A 7,358-nucleotide genomic window follows, 5' to 3' on the forward strand; every position below is an offset into this window, starting at 1 on the left:
TGCCAGATACCGCAGTCTTTTTTTTTTTTTTTTTTTTTTTTTTTTTTTTTTTTTTTTAATTTAATTTAATTTATTTTAACCCAGAAATAGTACACACTCTTCCCTCCTTCCCCGATAAAATATCAATTTTTTTTTAATATGTAGTGACTATTCAACTTTAATAAGGTTTGTATTTGTTTGGGTTTTTTTCCTCCTCTCCTGCCGGCATGTCAGCAAATGTCCCCTGGCAGCGGCCCGGCGGGGGGGGATGTGTGCCTGGCTTTCACCCTAAGCAACCAGGCGAACGTATCCCTCCCTCAAATCTCCCTAGTTTTTGCTCGTCAAAATTCGAGCTATCCGAGATTAAAAAAAAATGTGGCTCCTCCTTGAGTTGCCCCAACCGTCAGGTGAAGCCAAAGCAAGCTGTGGGATGTGTCCATCCCAACAGCTGGCGGTAGGCATTTTTCCTGCGTTTCTTTCTTATTACCCCCCCGCTCCTCAACCCTCTTATCTCAGCTGTGTACAAACTGATATGGTACTTAGCAGGAAAGTGACTGGAAATTAAAATAACTTCGTTCACCAGAGGTTATCAGCTGGATATCTGTCATCATCAGTTTGTACAGAAAGTCATCTGCGGCAAAGGGCTGGACTAGAACAGAGCCCGGCTCTCGGCAGCCGGCAGGCATGAGCCCTCCCGACAGAAACCGAGCCCAAACCTGCTGATGCCCGGTGCTGTCGCTCCTGGGGTAGGCACGGCTTTTCTTTCGGTCTTTCCAGGCGAGGTGAACGGGAGGTGAAGAATTTGCAGTGCTGGGGGTACGGGAAAACACCGGCTGTAGCGATCCGCTCTGCCGACGTGGGTGAACTGATTGTGACTTGGAAGTTTACTGTGCGCGTTAGTTTTTGTGGTATAGCGCGGCAGGGGTTTGATCGGAAAACAATCATGTTCCCGGGAAACCGTTTCTTTATTAAATTGTATGATTAAAGGTGATACTTCTTTCCTTGTCAGTTGTCTCTAAATAATATCGTTAAATAATATCGGTCACCCTGCCAGGCTGAAGTGACTCTTTCTCCATTTTGCTTTTGGGCGTATTTTAGTGAATGCAATATTAAATAGAAAATAAGCTTTGGCACGCGAGGGCAGTGATTTGTTTTCTGCCCGGCTGGTCTTCCGATCCTAGCTTGAAACTTAAAACACTTTTGTCGTGGTTTTTACCTGCAAATGTGAGACGAGAGCAGTGGAAGCCACGGGAGTCGATGCCCGCGCCGCTTCTCCCCAGCCTGGGTGCTGCCACACCAAATTGTGTGCTGAACAGCGCCGAGCTTTAAACCCGGCGTTTCCTTTCAGTCTTTTGGATGCCCCATCTCCGGTTAAACACGTGGGTATTTCAAACACGTGTAAAAATATATATAAACATAGATATATAGCGAGAAATACCGTGAGGGGGTTTTGGTTTTTTTTCTGTTTTGGGGGTTTTTTTTCCAAGCGACGGGCTTTGCTCTCTGGGAGGGGTTTTCCGGTGCTCATGTAAACCCACGGTGGGCGGTGGGACCCTCCCGGGCCCGGAGGGCGCCTGCCGAAAGGTGAGGATGGCTGGCAAGAACGGCCGAGTTGGCCTGGCAGGCGCCTCTTTCCCTGGCTCCAAAGTGACCCGTGTTTTACACTCAGGCGCCTTGGTGGTTTTTTGTGTTTTTTTTTTTTTTTTTTTTTTTTTTTTTTTTTTTTTTCCCCGCCGATTAGCCTGTTTACGTTATAGCTGGGCTACAAGCTTCATTTTATTTCCTCCGATAAACGCGATAAGAAAACCCGGCTTAAACTGGGACCAGCGTGAGAAACCATTCCCAGTCACCCCTTTCCTCTCCGCTCCTTTTCTTTTCGGGTTTGCTGTCGAACCGCTCGAATCATAGACTCTCAACTCTCCATTACGTCACTCCTTCCCCAAATCCAGCTCTGCTGACGTAACTTTCACCCCGGGGCTCCGGGAGGCTCTCAGGTGTCGCCGTGCCGGGGTTCGATACCCGGGGGTGCCATGTGCAGGGACATTTTTGAGGGCAGGGGGGTGCTCGGTTGCGCGAAGACGCCGCCGGGGAGGAGGTGCCAGCGAGGTGACCATCGCTCCCGGTAGTTGCGGACAAAGAGGGAAGAAGGCAGATTGGGGGGGAAAAAAAGTTTCGTATCCAATTAAGGCAAATTCCCTCGCGGGCACTTTAACCTCCCAAAAAAGGGTTGGGGGTAAGCCGTGTGGCAGCGCAGAGCTGTTGCTCCTTCTCCCACTCTCGGCTCTCTGCAAAGGCGATCCCTTACCGGGGGCTGCACTCGGGAAGAGGGGAGGGCTCGGTCGGGCTGCGCCCTCGCTGCTCCTCGGCCCGGACAGTCCCGGGAGCAGCGGGCATCGCCCGCCGGGTCCGACCCCAGCGCTCCCGTGGGGGCCCGGCCGGCTGGGGTGCGAGGCGGTACGAGGGGTCACTTTGGTGACTATCGCAGGCTGGAGTGTATTCTTTTCCGAGACGTGTTTATGTAACTAAATGTACTTTAGAAACTGCTGGGGAGTTTAGGCCGGGCTGATAAGAGCAGCGGTTATTACGGGCGACGTGCCGGCACCTCTCCCCCTCTCTTCTCCCCTTCGCTTATCCGCGCTACTTAAAATATACTTTTATCAAGGCTACCCCACGATACGGGCTGTTTCCATTGCCCAGCGGCTGTGACATTGAGGCGGACATATCGATCGGGGAACCGACGGCTCTCGAGGGCGCTCAGCCCAGCCTGGAGCTGCCGGCCGCGCTGGGCTCCAGCCCCTGCGGCAGGAACGGTGGGGAAGAGATGGGTTTCGGAGGGATTGACATCACCCATCACCTCCGTCTTGGGCCCGGGGAGCTGAGGGTAGTGGTCGGCCAAACTGACCCCCAAAGCAGCGAAGTCCTCTACCACACCACAGCGCGGGCAGAGGCGGGGGCGGTGAGCGCGCCCTTTGCCGTAGATCAGGTGTGCCAATGGTGAGGACGGACCCCCAGACTCTCAGGGATGAGGAGGCATTGTTTTTTCTTTCCCCGAAACTCCCAACGATGGGCTGCCGGGTGCTCAGAGGCCGGGCTTCAGCTCCAGCCCCACTCGCTGGCCGCAGACAGCAGGCTCCGGGCCCCGCGGAGCAGGACACCCTGACCCGGCTTGCGGAACTTTGCCCGCTCCCTCCCGGCAGCTCGGCTCCCCCCAGGCTGAAGCCGTGCCCGGCAGCGGGGAGCGGGGCAGAAGGATATTCCCCGCTACAGCCAGCGGCCTCCCGGCCACTGGTGACACGCTGCCGCGTGCTTTTGGGTGATTTCCACGGTGTCTTTCAACACCTGAGGCTCAAATAAGCATCAGGCAGCAGAGAGCCTGCAAGGACATTTATGCAATATGTACCCAAGTGTGTAGTTTCTGTGTGATTGGGGTTTTTGTTGTTGTATTGTTTGTGTCTTTTTTTTTTTTTTTTTGGGGGGGGGGGTGGTTTTTTGAGGGGGGTTGGGGTTTTTTTTGGGGGGGTGGTTTGTTGGTTTGTTTGGGTTTTTTGGGGGTGTTTTTTTTTTGTGGTTTTTTGGTTTTTTTTGGTTTTTTTTTGTTTTTTTTTTTTTTTTTTTTTTTAAATAATGATGGGCAGCTTCTTTTTATTTGCCCTCCCTCCAGTCTCTGAGGTCCGGCTGGTTAATGATTTCAGCCTTAAGATAAATAAATAAAATAAATAAAATAAATAAAATCAGCCAAAGGCGCGGAGGAGGCTGCTGTTGCCGCGTAACCTGACTCCCGGAGCCGGCGCGCCGCGGTACCCGCACGCCGAGCCCCGGTGGGGCGCGCAGGACGAAGGCGATGCCCTCCAGTTCTCGGGGTGACCGGGAGGCAGCCGCAACACACGTAGTACGCTAAACCCTACGATTTACCTGCTTCTGTCCAACAGGGGCATCCAGGTTTTGTCTCTTTCCAGCACATACACAGGGACCTTGAAAATGAGCTAAAGATTACTTTTATTGTTCCTCGGCCGTTTAAAAGCTTTTGAGAATCGGTGGCTAAAATGGCCTAATTCTGACCCTTTTATCTCAATGTCCTTGCGGTGGGGCTGTGGTCCACTTACTGCTTGCGGTGACTATTATGTATTATTTTTAATTGCAGTACTCCTTTCTGCGCTCTGCTGCAGATAAATCAAGGACCTCGACTCTGTGTGCGAATCGGCTTTCACACCTAGTGAAAGAACTCGTTTCGAGACAAGGCCAGAAGGAAAGGTCCCCACCCTGGCTCCCGCCGCCCCGTAGAGGGGAACAGGGGGGCGGGGGGGTGGGGGGAGCGGTGGGAGCCATCGCCGCCCGCGGCCGCAGTGGGAGCCCAGAGCCCTTCCCACCGCCGCGTCCCCCGGGCCGGAGCAGCGGGGATCACTGTCCGCTCCTGCCTTGGTGCTGGGGAAGGCTTTCAGGGCTCTCTCCCTCTGGATCTGGCAGGAAAACCCGGGGGAAAATTTCTTGCTGCGAGAGGTCGTTGTGGGAGAGAGCTGGTAACGGCGGAGCCGCGCTGCTGCTCCCCAGCGCTTTAGAGCCGGGCTGCTCCTCATCCTCCCCCCGTTCCCTCTCACGGATGTTAGGCAATATCAAATCCGATCTGCAATTAGCTATCCTGCCTCCGCCCCCATGCCCGCAGCACAGAGAGTTAATTCTTTTTCACTTAAACCCACCCCTCCCAAAAGGACTCCAAAACTAAACTAAACAAAACACCAACAAAAAACAACCAGACGAAAACCGTCACCGATTATTCCCTGGGATGGCTGTCGCCACTGCCGCACGCCGTGAAGGAAATATCGGTCTATGCATGCATCGAAACCTGCCGGGAAACCCCCCACATAGTTGTCTTCTTACTTCTCTGTCCAGGAAATAAAATAAACCACGAGAAAAAGTCACAGTTTTCCAGTGAAATGTTTTCCACGGATCAGAATCAATGCGTTCTCTTGGAAGGATTTTTCGGGAGCAGCTCCGTTTCTCGCGTGTCCACGCTGAGCTCCGGCGGGGCCGCTCCGTTTCTCTTGGCATCGTGGCAACCTCTCGCCTTCCCTTTTGGAGCCGCTTTCCTCGCCATTTACCTGCCTGATCGAAATGTCTGAGAACACATGTGAAAATAATCACAATAAACCCCCAAACAACGACATTCGTAAACTTAGCTAAACAAACCGATTCCCTCCATCCCAGCTAAAAATGTTTCGGCTTGCTGCTTTCGTGTGAAATGTCAAAGTTTGGGGACTTTGTTCCTGCTTGGAATGAAAGTAGATTTTTAAACGTTAAAATAATATCTTCCAGAGCGAGTCTGACCAGTTCTGTACACGCAAGAGCTACTAGATTGGAAAATCAAATCAAAACAACCACATCACAGAATGAGAGATTTCGGAGTTAGCAGCTCAGGGTAATTAGGTAGCCTATTAATAGCCCCGCTCCTCGCTGCTATCAAAAGTCAGTGCGCGGCTCCTGCCTCGGGAAGGTGCGAGCAAGCATGCCACGGGCGGTAGGATGGAGATGGGGAGAGGTTTCCAACGAGAGGTGTGCGGCCCCGCGGACAGGCAAAATGCGCGCATCCCCCCTTGGCGTGGCCTGTCATCCCCGCAGAAGCGGGTTTCCCCCTCCCTTTGATAGCTGGAGGTGTCGGAGGGGGTCGCGGAGGCAGGTCCCGGCCGGGCGGCACCCATCCCCATCGGCCCGAAGATAAGCGATGCTGCCGATTCACCTCCGGGGAGGCGACGCCTTCCTTCCCTCTGGCTTTTCTTACCTTCGGTGTTAATGGCTCCGCGGACACAGCCCTCTGTTTGCAGCTAGAGGTATAAATATATACGTTCGCAGTGGGAATACCGCAATTTCCATTTCGTTCGTGTAATCGCTGCCAGTGTTTATCCATTCCGCCTGAGCCTGAGCACCAAAGAGGGCGTGCAGATAATCCGCGCTTTTCGATTACTTTGGGAAAAGATTGGATTTATGCATCCGTTATTGCTGCTCCCGTTGAATTTATAATTCAATAGTAAAGGACGCCAGTATCTGCAAACAATAAAAAGAACAATTAACAAGCCAATCGTCGCAAAACTAGGTGGCTAAAATATATTGTTCCCCTGCTGTTATTGATTGATTTTTAAGAGGTCACAGATGACTGAACTTTAAAGAGTCAAACGATTTTCTTTTAATTCCAATTAGATGAGCAAAAAGTAACGTAGCCCAGTATAAAAAAGTGGTTTTTTCTCTCTGTAATTTCTTACATTTTTTACATATACACATTGTAATAATTTCTTGATTTGTCTTTCTTGATGGACAAAATAGTTTTTTGTATTAAAGATGGAATACAGTAACAAAGGAGATAGGAGTAATCCTAATGTTACTGAGGTTCAAGATTTTTTTTTTTTTTTCCTTTTCATATTCTTAATATGGATAGAGTTAGCAGCCTTTTTTCTGAAGTAAGCAACCCTCAGAGTAAATCAGTGTGCTGTATAGAGTGACTACTATTCCCAAGGGTTAAAAAAAAAAAAAAAAAAAAAAAAAAAAAAAAAAAAAAAAAAGACCTATGCACATTCAATAAACTCAATAAACTGAAGAAAATACCATGCTACAGTGTTACAGGATAACTTCAGAGAGTTGCTGGCAACATCCATCAGTAACCAGGATGATGCATTTAACATTTGCCAATGGCAATCAAACGTAAGCTTAGCAGCACACAACTTTAATATTCACTTCTGAAATAATAACCTAACCCCCCCCAACAACACAGTTTTAGTATAAACTTACATAGGTTATTTGCTTTGCAGCAGCATATCTTCATTGTAATGTTACTGTAAGTTGTCTTTTTTCTGATAGGGTGTGGGAAATGGGGCTTACAAAGAAGCCCTGCTTCTGTGTCTCTGCTCATTTATCCAGATCCTAAAAAGGTCTAAGGCTACTCATTCAGCTGAAAGTTGTCCTTGTTCATGATGACTTACACATGAAGAGCCAGTGCCGCAGACCTGCATGGAAATACCTCTTGCAGAAATGAACCTTGCCAGTAGATCACTTCTGAGGTTACCAGCAAGAATTGCTACTTAGCCCTTCAAGTCATTGTTTCAACTTCACTAAACCGGCTTTAAGCAGATTCTCATACAAACTTCAGATGAATATTTTGTCAGGTGATGCAGAGTTTTCTGCTATCTCAGCTTGGAAGCTGTTGGTCCCAAACAAGCCTAATCAGCACTAACTCAGCAACTACCATAGCTTCTGCAGAGAACTCAACAGTAAAGGTGATGTAGCTGCTCTCTGTTATTTATGTCAGGCTCTGTCAGGTTTAACAGCATCTCTTTATGACACAGATGCCGTGCCATTGGACACTAAGAATGGCAAATCCAGCTCCATGGCCAGCC

At 49.9% G+C, this 7,358-nt stretch overlaps 1 long non-coding RNA gene across 1 annotated transcript; it reads right to left on the reverse strand.

The window, feature by feature from the left end:
• Nucleotides 1–4,336: 4,336 nt before the first annotated feature.
• On the reverse strand, nt 4,337–7,016 carry LOC120764032 (uncharacterized). Its single transcript, XR_005704154.2, has 3 exons — nt 6,754–7,016; nt 5,753–6,015; nt 4,337–5,092 (listed from the first exon to the last, which is right to left on the reverse strand). It is a non-coding gene; the product is annotated as an uncharacterized LOC120764032 (long non-coding RNA).
• Nucleotides 7,017–7,358: the final 342 nt, after the last annotated feature.

This window comes from Hirundo rustica, chromosome 1, assembly GCF_015227805.2.
Source record: "Hirundo rustica isolate bHirRus1 chromosome 1, bHirRus1.pri.v3, whole genome shotgun sequence".
Classification (NCBI taxonomy): domain Eukaryota; kingdom Metazoa; phylum Chordata; class Aves; order Passeriformes; family Hirundinidae; genus Hirundo; species Hirundo rustica.